The 13,271-nt window shown below is 38.0% G+C and overlaps 1 non-coding gene across 1 annotated transcript; it reads left to right on the top strand.

The window, feature by feature from the left end:
• The first annotated feature begins 8,349 nt into the window (after window positions 1-8,349).
• On the top strand, window positions 8,350-8,456 carry LOC141688269 (small nucleolar RNA R71). Its single transcript, XR_012561725.1, has one exon. It is a non-coding gene; the product is annotated as a small nucleolar RNA R71 (small nucleolar RNA).
• The last annotated feature ends 4,815 nt before the right edge of the window (window positions 8,457-13,271 follow it).

Below are 13,271 nucleotides of genomic sequence, written 5' to 3'. Positions count from 1 at the left end.
AATCACAGCTGCTTCCTAGTACAAACTAGATGATTTTCTCTCTTGATATTTCTAAACAGCTCAGGGAAAATTCACATCTAATTACTAGCTACTACTTGGTTTATATATCACCAAGTTTACAAGTGAAGACAAATATAAAGTACAATAAGACAATAGTTCTCCACTTGTTTCTATTCCATTTTTATCCAGTGTAATATGGAATTATCTGTTGACTTTCCATTTTGAACCAGACTAAAAACGGCTGCTTTTTCTGTTGTTCCTGAAATAGGCTACCACATCTCTGTCAATCCATGTGCCTCTGTCATCTTTGTTAACTGTCACTATCAACTGCTATGAGACTGAGCATCCATTAAAGCTTTCATCTATTGATGGCTTTATCCGTTGATGCTCTAGCAGTTGAAGCTTTATCCGTTGAAGCATTTATCCGTTGATGGATATTATCCATTGAAGCATTAGAGACATCCGTTGAAGCTTTGTTTCTTATCCGTTGAAGGTCTTCAATATCCGTTGACACTTCTTCACTTATACAAAATTACAAGGCATGAAATATTTACAATTAGCCCTCCTATTTGTACATCCATTAGTAGTCAACATGACTGATTATTTCCTAACAACATCTAAGAATTACAGCTTGAAACCAGAGAGTGAAATGTGCTACAATACCAAACTTATTGCTAAGTAAGGCTACTCCTTCAACGGATAGCCAAGATGGTCTTATCCGTTGAGGCTACAAACACTAGATTTCTACTTAAGTGTTTTGCTTAACTTATGATCAAACTAATACACATATTCCTAACAGTATATTTGACTTATCGATATATCTGAGATCTCTACATGTAGAAATGACTTGTCGATATCTCTGAGATCTCTATATACACATTTTGACTTGTCGATATTTATGAGATCTACATGAGGTATTGACTTGTCGATATCTTCAGTTCTCTATATCTTCATTTGACTTGTCGATATCTATGAGATCTCTACATGAGGTATTAACTTGTCGATATCTCCGGTTCTCTATATCTTCATTTGACTTGTCGATATCTATGAGATCTCTACATGGGGTATTGACTTGTCGATATCTCTTAAGACTTCTCTACAAGTCATTTTGGACTTCTCTACAAGTCATTTTGGACTTCTTGACTGACTTCTCGATATACCTTGATCTGTGACTTGTCGATATATTGACTTAAAACCTTTTCCATAGAACAACATTATTCAACTTCAAGCTTCTACATCTTTTCTCTGAGGCTTGATTATGACTTGATCTTCTTCCATAGTTTTGTTCCTTAGCTTGAAACTGTTCACAGAAAAATCTCCCAGTCTAATCTACTAAACATGTTTACAAACCTAAGGAATATAATTACAAAATACAGATATTGATTATCAAACAACTTAATCTTAGGGCTGTCAATATGACTTAGTCTTGTTATTATACAAGCATGTCTTGCACAACAATCTCCCCCAATTTGTGAGAAGATTGCTTATCACAAATTCATGACTAATAACAAGACTAACCCCAAGCTAAAATTAAATACAATAAAATTGACAGATTGACAAGTACTTTTTATACATTGGAAATTTACATCAGTTCACAAATTACAAATATTAGGTGAATTTCTTATAGCCAGGCTCTTTTTCAATTAGGTCCTTGATTTTAACTAGCACTTCAAGTTCTTCAATGATTTCAGTCCCTCTTAGAGCTTCCACTAGCTTGAGACATTCTTCCAATGAGTAGTTTTTGAGAAGATAAATTCTGAATTTTAAGAATCTTCCAACCTTGATGTTTAGAAAATGTTCATCCTTAGAAACTCTACTCAAACCCTTTGCCTTTAATTCATTAGATATTTGTTCAAACAACTCAATTTCCCTTGCATATTTTCTTTCCCTTTCTTCCCTCAGCCTTTTTCCTAGCATGCCTGATGTTCCTTTTTCTCAACCTTTTAGCTAGCACAACCTTCCTCATTCTTGTACTTGAGTCCTTAGCCTTCATCAAACTAATCACCCTCTCCAATTCCACAGTTGAAAATGTCTCTATTATTTCTCTATTCAACAAAATGAAGGAACCATCCTTGTAGTAGATTCTGACTTCTCCCAGAGAAATAACCCAAACTTTGACTATCTTTTCAGCTAGTTGTTGGTGATAATCATCATCTGTTATGCTTCTTGAAACTGGTAGAAAGTCAACCTGATTGAAACAGTTGCAGATGACTCCAGCACTAGCTTGAATTCTCTTTGGTTTTCTTTCTGCAGTTTTAAAGTGACTTTTAGATGGAGGCTTGAATGAAGGTGGTCTTGATAATTTCTTGAGTGAGGTTTGGCTAGCTTTGATTGGTATTTTGAGTAGGGAATTTGTAGTTGGTTTGTATAGGTACTTCAGTTTTTGAGGTTGGATTGATTGAGTGTTTGTTTGGCTAGGTTTAGGAATTTGAGTTTTGTAAGTTTGTAAAATTTGGGTTTCTTGGATATCTTGTTGTTTTGTTACCCTTTTCTCCTTTTACCATCATCTCTTCCCTTCTTTTCCTCTTTCTTATTTTTCTTGTCATTACCCTTGCTGCCAGTTGCTTTGCTAGATTGACTTGGATTTGATCCAGAAGATTTTTGCTGACTTTTCTTCTGCTCATCATCATCCAAGTCATCTTAAGTATTGATTTGAGTTCTAGGCAATATAGTTTCAGCATTTTTCAAGTATCTACCCAAAATCCTGATCATCCCTTCATCTTCCATGCTTTTGCTCTTCTTGGTCTTTAAATCAGTCTTCAAAGTCATGATCAATCTCAGGTTTCCCAAGACAAAGTGCTTAGGGATCATAAAATGTTTGCACCTTTTGGTTGATGGACAGATGTAGGCCATTCCCTTGCTAGGCTGAAGGTAAGCTTCTGGAAATGCAGCTATTTGACCTTTCTTGAGTTCATTCAGCAAGAGAGTGTCCTCTGAAATCACCTTGTTGACATTATTGATTAGGATGTCCAGCTCAGATGCTCTTCTATATTGGAGATAAGAAAGAGACACCTGCATACACCTGTCCAAAACTGAGTCATTGATGTTTGCAATAATCCTCTTTTCCCTGAAATTTTCATTTATCACCATTACCACTCTCAGAAAGCTTATGTTCCTGTCCAAAGCCTTTTTATAGGTGAAGTGATTGTTGTTAAGAGAGATCATGAGAGCTTTAAGGAGTTCATCAAATTCCTTTTTAAGGATAAGGTCCTTTAGCTGCTTTCAAGAGTCTGCCCATTCCAACATCATCCTTCAAGAGTCTGTCCATTCCAACATCATCCTTCTTTTGAATTTGAGTTGTGGCTTGGCATGATGATTGTAGGTGTAGATATGACCCCATCTCCCCCTTAGTCTTAGTAGCAGGCACAGAGATTGAAGGTAGAGAAAGTGTAGTCCTAACTAATTGTGGTGATTATGGTAGAGGTATTTTTAAAGCTCCCATAATAGCCCCCAAAGATACTAAATTCTGCATTTGTAGATGTTTATGGGAGTCTACTAGGTACTTTATATCTTGTTGTTGACTGTTAGGGTGAAAACACGCGCTAATATTCACGCAAGTATACGCGTTCGCAAATAGTATAAGATATAAATCAGATTCATTCCCACAGAGACTGGTTTAGGTTAAGTTCAATTTATGCACCTATGCAACAATGTATGGTTATCGCTCAATGCTAAGACAAATAACAAATTGGGTTTTTATTAAACTAAGAGATTATACTAAATAACATTAACTAAGAGAATTGAGGTTAAATTAATAAATATGATAAACATGGGATTCTAACTTCATTACTACTCCATTCAATAGCCTTATTGTTCTTAACCTTGGCATGTGATGGTGATGACACTAATCAGATAACACGAAACTGATAAACGCCAACTTTCGTTGCACGAGTTCCATTCTACCAGACATCCACAAAAGAGATAGAAGCTGAATAGGCACCAATTATATTGAGACCCTATATGTCTATAGAATTTGACAACATAATGGTTTAAACACAAGTTATCTATCTTGATTACATAGGGCAAGTAAAACGGTTAGAGTTACCTACGAATCATGCATACACATACATGAACCTATGCTAGCATGGCAAGTTCTAAACCTCTATATTCACTGTCGCTTCAATAGAGATTAACACGCTATCTTATATGTTAGCTACGCACATAAGAAGAATAAGCACAACCAATACTAGGATATCATACAATCACCACACACCAAGATATCGAAACAATTAATTATTGAAATCCATAAGTAAATCCGCTAGAATCCCATGACAACGATTAGCCCATAATCGAACTCATCGTCACCATGGGTTCCAATGAAAGCATGGTATAAACAAGGTCTTAATAAACTAAATAATAATTAAAGTACGAATAAACGAGATCTAGGTTCAACAAGAACGAAAACGAGCATCCAAAGTTACAACTAATTCAAAGAATCACAAGTTGAAAATAAGATCTTCTTTTTCGGAGTTGTTCTGTGCTTCTAGGTCTTCTCCTTGGTATCCCAATCTTCCCGGATGATGAAAACCTTTTTTTTTAAGTATATATACGCCCCTAGTGGACCTGGATCCTTAAAATCGTCAAATTCCACTCAAAAAAGCCTTTTCAGCGAAATCAGCGACCAGCCGCGCCCTGAGCGGGCGCTCAGCTCTCTGAGCGGGCGCTCAGCTCTGCTGAGCGAGCGCTCAGCTACTGACTGGGAAAAATATTCTGATGAATCTTGTTTTGGCCATAACTTGAGTTCTACTCGTCAGAATTAGGCGATTCAACTGCCCACGCGAAGCTATTGAGATTTTCTACAACTTGACAATGGCCTTGGCTTCCAATTCTGATCACTTTTAATCATATTTCCTTTAAAAGCTCTTTTCTTCATTTAACTGATACCTGAAATGCATTAACACAAAAACACATCAAAATACCAACAACTTGAGTCCAAAACACCAATTTAAGCTTGTAATAAAGCATTCCAAGTGGATATAAAATCCACTTATCACACCCCCAAACTTGAATCGATGTTTGTCCTCAAGCATAAACAGACTCAAAACTACAAAACAAACCTAATGCATGAATGCAACTACGTGAATGCAACTAAATGATAATGCAATCGATCCCCTCAGAATAACCATAACCAAATGAATAAGCCAATGCCTCTAAGAATGCAATAACTTGAAACAGAGTTTGAATAAATCCCACAAACCAACTCATAAACCAGAAACATGCGTGTGTGGATGCTTAACAGATATACTCTCGATACTAGATCAATAACCCTAACTTATATATCATTGAAACAATCAAAAGTTTATAAACAGAATAGACAATAAACGCATTATGACTCACAATACCTCCTTTCTACTAGAGTTATACAAGGATTCACACTATTATTGAACACATAGCAAAGATGCTTATTTGACCGTGCAATGAATGAGGTCCCAAAAGACTTATGCAATAATACCCATGTAGCGAGCGTTAGGTTAGCGGATCCCAGACTATAAAAGCCTTAGGTCACTAGGCACAAAGTCCCCTAGAACTTAATAACTCGAGTATTAAAGAGCTCACTCTTGATCAATTATGCATAAACACATACTTTTTTTTCTTTCTTTTTTTTTTCTCTTTTTTCTTTTTTTTCAACAATTTCTGAATGAGTGCGTTTCGCTCCATCTCATTCAACCCTAGACTACTCATAAAAATATGAGCCGGCTACTAGCCATTTGACACCTAGCCTTACAACAACTAGCAATGAAATCCAAGTTTTTCTCCAGATAAAAAGAATCAGTGTTTTTACGTCACTACGAGAATATCACAAATTCTAAATATAACCAAGTGATTAAATCTCAACAACAAACAAGTATGATCATGATCTAGATCAAAAGCAACCCTATAAGACTTTGTAAAAATATTTGTTTCTGGCATGCAAATCAATTCATTAGGACTTAAACATCCCTCTATTCATCATCACCACACTGAAATCAACATCAACTTATCAAATATCATAGTTCATCTTAAGGGATCATGCTAAATATGCATGCAAATGTAACTATATGAAATTACATAAAAATAAACAAATATGTCCTAAATGAACAATCATACAAAAATATGAATGAACTACAACTAAACATGCAACATGAATCTATATGGACACACACTACTAATCCTTACATTATCACCCCCAAACTTAAAATTTTCAATGTCCTCATTGAAGGCAATAATAAGGATTTCAGGCATACCTAATTAGCGGGAGATTCACCCTCGTCGGGTGGAGGATCAGGTGGCCAATCAACCTCGCCACTAGTGTCTCGGAAAATAGTACCGAAAGCATGTGTCAAATCTTCAGCAAAATAACGGTGAATGTCGTGCATGGCCTCCATACGCCTAATTACTCGCCTGTACTGCTCATCACCAACACCAGTCCTATCAACTACCTGTTGCACATGAGAAGAACCCTCTATAGGCACTGGAGGATCCGTTCGGCTACCCTCTACATAATCAAAGATATATCCCAACCCCTTGTCAGGGGGTGCACCTAAGAATGAATAACTCAAGTGATCTGGCTGTCGGTTGAGCTCAAGTATGGGAGCTTCTTGAGTAAATGGTTCAAAACGCTCCTGAGAAATTTTCAGCTCTGCTAACCCAAGAGAATCGAATGGCATATCCAACTTCCTCTTCCACGGAGGTGCATTCAAAATCTGCAGTTGCTCTACTTTAAAACACTCCTCTTTAGCTGTGGGTAACTTTATTTCCTTGAACACATTAAAAGTGACATTTTGATCGTGAACCTTCATCGTAAGCTCTCCTTTTTGCACATCGATCATAGTTCGGCCTGTAGCCAAGAATGGTCTTCCCAAGATGATGGGAATCTTCTTATCTTCCTCGAAATGAAGAATTACAAAGTCAGCAGGGAAGAAGAGTTTATCCACCTTGACCAAGACATCCTCCACTATACCTCGTGGATAAGCGATGGAACAGTCAGCTAGTTGCAATGACATGTATGTTGGTTTTGGCTCAGGCAGACCAAGCTTCTTGAAGATAGATAAGGGCATCAGATTGATGCTAGCTCCTAAATCACATAAACACTTGTTAAACGACAAGTTTCCGATGGTGCAAGGAATAGTGAAGCTTCCAGGATCTTTAAGCTTCGGAGGCAACTTCTGTTGTAGCACAGCATTGCATTCCTCCGTGAGAGCAACGGCCTCTAAGTCATCGAGATTCACTTTCCGAGAGAGAATACCTTTCATAAACCTCGCATAGCTAGGCATCTGTTCAAGAGCTTCAGCGAAAGGTATGTTGATATGAAGTTTCTTGAACACCTCCAGAAACTTCTCAAACTGCTTATCCAGCTTTTTCTTCTGCAGCCTTTTAGGAAAAGGAGGTGGAGGATAAATCTGTTTCTCCCCTGTATTACCCTCAGGAGGAGTGTGTTCCACAGTAGTCTTCCTTGGTTCCACCTCTACTTCCTTTTGCACATCTTCTTCAGCCAAAACTTCAGATTCTGGAACTTGAGACTTTTCAGGCTCTTCGTCTTGCTGAACTTGGGGGCTTGCGACCTTTCCAGACCTTAAGGTGATGGCGTTCACCTGTTCTTCAACTTCCCTCTTGCCTGGATTTATTTCTGTATCACTAGGAAGTGTTCCTGGTGGTTGATTCAATAAGGCATTAGCAATTTGCCCTATTTGGTTCTCCAGATTCTGGATAGAAACAGCCTGGCTTTGGCATATAAGAGCCTGGTTTTTGTACATAAGCCTCAACTCCTCCAATTCATATTTTTCATTCGAAGATAGACCTGCATCATTAGTTTGTTATTGAAGTTGGAGTTGTTGTCTTGGTGTAAATTGTTGCTGAAAACCAGGAGGGTTAAATAGCTTATTTGCAAACTGCTGGAATGGCTGTTGCATCACATTCTGATTGTTGCTCCAGCTGAAGTTAGGATGATTCCAGTTGTCAGGATGATAAGTGTCTGGAACTGGTTGCTGCGATCTCTGAAAGTTGCTCACAAACTGAGCTGAGTCGCTAGATATAGCGCATTGTTCTGTCGCATGCGGACCTGTACACAGCTCACAAACACTAATTATCTGCTTAACACCATAGTTAGCCAGAGAATCGATCTTCATAGACAACGCCTTTAGTTGAGCAGTGATAGCCGTAGTTGTATCCACTTCAAGAACTCCTGCTACCTTGCCCTGTGGATATCTCTGGGTTGGATACTGATATTCATTAGCAGCCATCAGTTCAATTAGATCATAAGCTTCCTTATAGCTCTTTGCCCATAATGCTCCGCCTGATGCTGCATCGAGCATGGGTCTGGACTGTGCTCCCAACCCATTGTAAAAACAAGTAATGATCATCCAATCAGGAATTCCATGATGAGGACACTTCCTAAGCATCTCCTTGTAGCGCTCCCAAGCTTCACTTAGCGATTCTCTCGTTTGTTGCGCAAATTGAGTAATAGCATTCCTGAGTGCAGCTATCTTCGCCATAGGGAAGAATTTAGTAAGAAACTTCTGAGCAAGATCTTCCCAAGAAGTAATCGAACCAGCTGGTAGAGAGTGTAACCAGCTCTTAGCCTTATCCTTCAGAGAGAATGGGAACAGTCTCAGCTTCACAGCATCTTCAGAAACACCGTTGAACTTGAAGGTGTCGCAAATCTCAATGAAATCCCTAATGTGCGTATTGGGATCTTCCGTTGGAGAACCCCCAAACTGGATTGAAGTCTGTACCCATTGAATTATGCCAGGCTTGATCTCAAAGGTATTAGCTGTGATAGCTGGCCGGATAATGCTAGATTGAATGTCATTGATCTTGGGTTGAGAAAAGTCCATCAAGGCTTTCGTTCGTGCTGCTGGATCTCCCATTGTAATGAGTACCTGAAACACAAACAAATAAATCGTGAAAGTAAAATAATCCGAGTCAGTCAACTTTAACGACCACTGATGACAAGCACATAAACTAAAAATTAACACCGAGTCCCCGGCAGCGGCGCCAAAAACTTGTTAGGGCGAAAACACGCGATAATATTCACGCAAGTATACGCGTTCGCAAATAGTATAAGATATAAATCAGATTCGTTCCCACAGAGACTGGTTTAGGTTAAGTTCAATTTATGCACCTATGCAACAATGTATGGTTATCATTCAATGCTAAGAAAAATAACAAATTGGGTTTTTATTAAACTAAGAGATTATACTAAATAACATTAACTAAGAGAATTGAGGTTAAATTAATATATATGATAAACATGGGATTCTAACTTCATTACTACTCCATTCAATAGCCTTATTGTTCTTAACCTTGGCATGTGATGGTGATGACACTAATCAGATAACACGAAACTGATAAACGCCAACTTTCATTGAACGAGTACCATTCTACCAGACATCCACAAAAGAGATAGAATTTGAATAGGCACCAATTATATTGAGACCCTATATGTCTATAGAATTTGACAACATAATGGTTTAAACATAAGTTATCTATCTTGATTACATAGGGCAAGTAAAACGGTTAGAGTTACCTACGAATCATGCATACACATACATGAACCTATGCTAGCATGGCAAGTTCTAAACCTCTATATTCACTGTCGCTTCAATAGAGATTAACACGCTATCTTATATATTAGCTACGCACATAAGACGAATAAGCACAACCAATACTAGGATATCATACAATCACCACACACCAAGATATCGAAATAATTAATTATTGAAATCCATAAGTAAATCCGCTAGAATCCCATGACAACGATTAGCCCATAATCGAACTCATCGTCACCATGGGTTCCAATGAAAGCATGGTATAAACAAGGTCTTAATAAACTAAATAATAATCAAAGTACGAATAAACGAGATCTAGGTTCAACAAGAACGAAAATGAGCATCCAAAGTTACAACTAATTCAAAGAATCACAAGTTGAAAACAAGATCTTCTTTTTCGGAGTTGTTCTATGCTTCTAGGTCTTCTCCTTGGTATCCCAATCTTCCCGGATGATGAAAACCCTTTTTTTTAAGTATATATACGCCCCTAGTGGACATGGACCCTTAAAATCGTCAAATTTCACTCAAAAAAGGTTTTTTCAGCGAAATCAGCGACCAGCCGCGCCCTGAGCGGGCGCTCAGCTCTCTGAGCGGGCGCTCAGCTCTCTGAGCGGGCGCTCAGCTACTGACTGGGAAAAATATTCTGATGAATCTTGTTTTGGCCATAACTTGAGTTCTACTCGTCAGAATTAGGCGATTCAAATGCTCACGCGAAGCTATTGAGATTCTATACAACTTGACAGTGGCCTTGGCTTCCAATTCTGATCACTTTTAATCATATTTCCTTTAAAAGCTCTTTTCTTCATTTAACTGATACCTGAAATGCATTAACATAAAAACACATCAAAATACCAACAACTTGAGTCCAAAACACCAATTTAAGCTTGTAATAAAGCATTCCAAGTGGATATAAAATCCACTTATCATTGACTTTACACCAATGAGGTCAGTTGAGAGACTTGAGCTGAAAGAGATTCATTGGAAGATTGAAGAGTGGAGACTTGAGCTTGTAAGTTTTGGATTTGTAGGTTGGTGGATGTAGATAGAGGTTATGAACTAGTTGGGAGAGAAGCACCAAAGGTGGCCTGTACTGAATCTCTGATTCCTTCCATCATAAATCTGAAGATTCATATCTAGATTTGTGAAGCTGCTCTTACTTGAACTTTGTGTTATTGTTGCTAGATATTTATTGCTTTAGATTTCTGATGCTAGTCTCCACACCAGCCAGACTGAAGGTGGCCACCTTCTCAGCAAATTTGTTGAATTTATTCTTGATCTCAATCTGAGATGGCACCAATTGATCAATCTTGTCACTCACCATTTTCTTGACCTTTTCTTGATGATTATTCAGAGTCTTTTCCAATGCTTTACCAATAAAGTGGAAAGCTTTTAGCTGTGCTTTTTAGACCTCTGTGATAGCATCATACACCTCTTGGGAGTGAGAACCTTGGCATTGCTCCCCAAAATTGAGACATATTATTCCCTGAATCTAGCCAAGGCATCATCCATGTCTATACTGAAATCTTTAGACAGTCATGCATCTATATTCCCATCATGCTCAGCTTCATCAGTAATCTAGGCTTGTTGATCTTCAACATCTTCTTTGTATGACAACAAGATTTTCTGATAGTCTTGATTGGACATATTAGTTGTGAGTAACTATTGGGTGATGCTTGCAAGGCCTGTTAGCTGGTGTTAGTCGCTAAACACGTGCTAATATTTCACGCAAGTATACGCGATCGCAAGTAATATAGAATTATTTCTAATTTGTTCCCATAGAGACTGGTTTAGGTTAACTTGTGATTTATGCACTTATGCAATAATGATAGGGCTATTATTCAATGCTAAGATGAATAACAATTTGGGTTTTGATTATACTACAATTAACTATTGAGAATTATACTAGAGAACATTAACTAAAGAGATTAAAGAGAGTTGAATAATATACGACACAAACATGGGATTCTAACTTTATTAAGTACTTCATTCAATAGCCTTTTTGTTCTTAACCTTAACATGTAATGGTGATGACACTAATCAAATAACACGAAACTGATAAACGCCAACTTTCGTTGTACGCGTACCATACTACCAGACATCCACAAAAGAGATAGAAGCTGAGTAGACACCAATTATATTGAGACCCTATATGTCTGTAGAATTTGACAACATAACGGTTTAATGCACAAGTTATCTATCGTGATTATATAGGGCAAATAAGATTGTTAAAAATTACCTACGAATCATGCATAACAATAATACATGAACCTATGCTAGCATAGCAAGGTCTAAATCCTTAAATTCACTGTCCCTTCATTAAGAATTAACACACTTTCTTATAACTTCACGACGCTCATAAGATGAATAAGCACAACCAAAACTAGGTTATCATACAATCACCACACACTAAGGCATCAAAACAAATCAACTAAAGAAATCCATAAATAAATCCGCTAGAAAAGCACGATAACGATTAACCCAAAATCGGACTCATCATCAACGTGGGTTCCGATGAAAACATGGTATAATAAACGTAGTCTTTATAAAAAAAATAATAAACAAAGTACGTAATCCAGAGTATTAGGTTCAACAAAACAAGAAACGAGCATCCAAGATTACAACTTAGAACAAAGATTCACAAGAATAAACTAGATCTTCTTAGCCTTCGTTGAATTGTGCTATAGGTCTTCTTGTCGTCTCCTTAAGCTCCGTTATAAAAAACGTAATTTTATTTTCTTTAAATAGCACCCCAATTAATCCGTAATCCCAGAAAAATAGTCTTCTAATTGAAACAGGAAACTGGATTCCCGATCTGGCGCGGCGGCGCGCTTCACCAGCGTGGGCGTGCTGACATTCTATTTCTCTGGCACGGCCGCGCGCTAGCACAGCGCGGGCGCGCCGGTCTTCTGGAAAAACTGGAATTGCCTTCTTTTCTTGCTGTAACGAGTTGGCCTTCATGAGCCTTTATTCCTTGGACACCATCCTAACACCATATTGGCATCAAATCAATGCTAATTCACCTGAATCCCGGATTAATGCTTGAAATGCAAAAATACTAGAAAACATATTAAAACACCAACTTGAGTACAAATACACCAATTCAAAGTTTAATGGAGCATTATAAAGTTTAATGGTGGCCTAACAAGAAGAGAGAAGTAGCAGAGTGGGTCAGCAAGTGCTTGACATGACAGAGACTGAAGGCAGAACATCAGCGACTTAGTGGACTATTATGGCCCCTGGAAATTCCGGAATGGAAATGGGAGCATATAGCCATGGATTTTGTGACAGGCCTACCAAGGACAAAGACCAATCACGATGCCATATGGGTTATCATAGATAGATTGACCAAGTCCGCACACTTCCTACCAATCAATGAAAGGTACACCGTAGACAAGTTGGTGGATATTTACTTGAAGGAAATTGTAGTGATACACGGCGTTCCTGTAGCCATAGTGTCAGATAGAGACCGAAGGTTTAATTCCCGATTTTGGAGAAGCTTCCAGGAATGCGTAGACACCAGATTAAACATGAGTACCGCTTACCACCCCCAGACTGATGGGTAAAGCGAAAGGACTATTCAGACCCTAGAAGATATGCTACGAGTATGTGCCATTGATTTCAAAGGAAATTGGGATGACCACTTACCCCTGTTCGAATTTGCGAAGATCGCAGCCCCTTTGACACGACTTACTCGTAAGACAGAGAAGTTTGAATGGATGGAAAAATACTAGAACAGTTTTCAAG

This window comes from Apium graveolens, chromosome 9, assembly GCF_009905375.1.
Source record: "Apium graveolens cultivar Ventura chromosome 9, ASM990537v1, whole genome shotgun sequence".
NCBI classification, from domain to species: domain Eukaryota; kingdom Viridiplantae; phylum Streptophyta; class Magnoliopsida; order Apiales; family Apiaceae; genus Apium; species Apium graveolens.
Note: the sequence above shows the minus strand (reverse complement) of the source record. Positions and strands in the feature narration are given on the sequence as shown.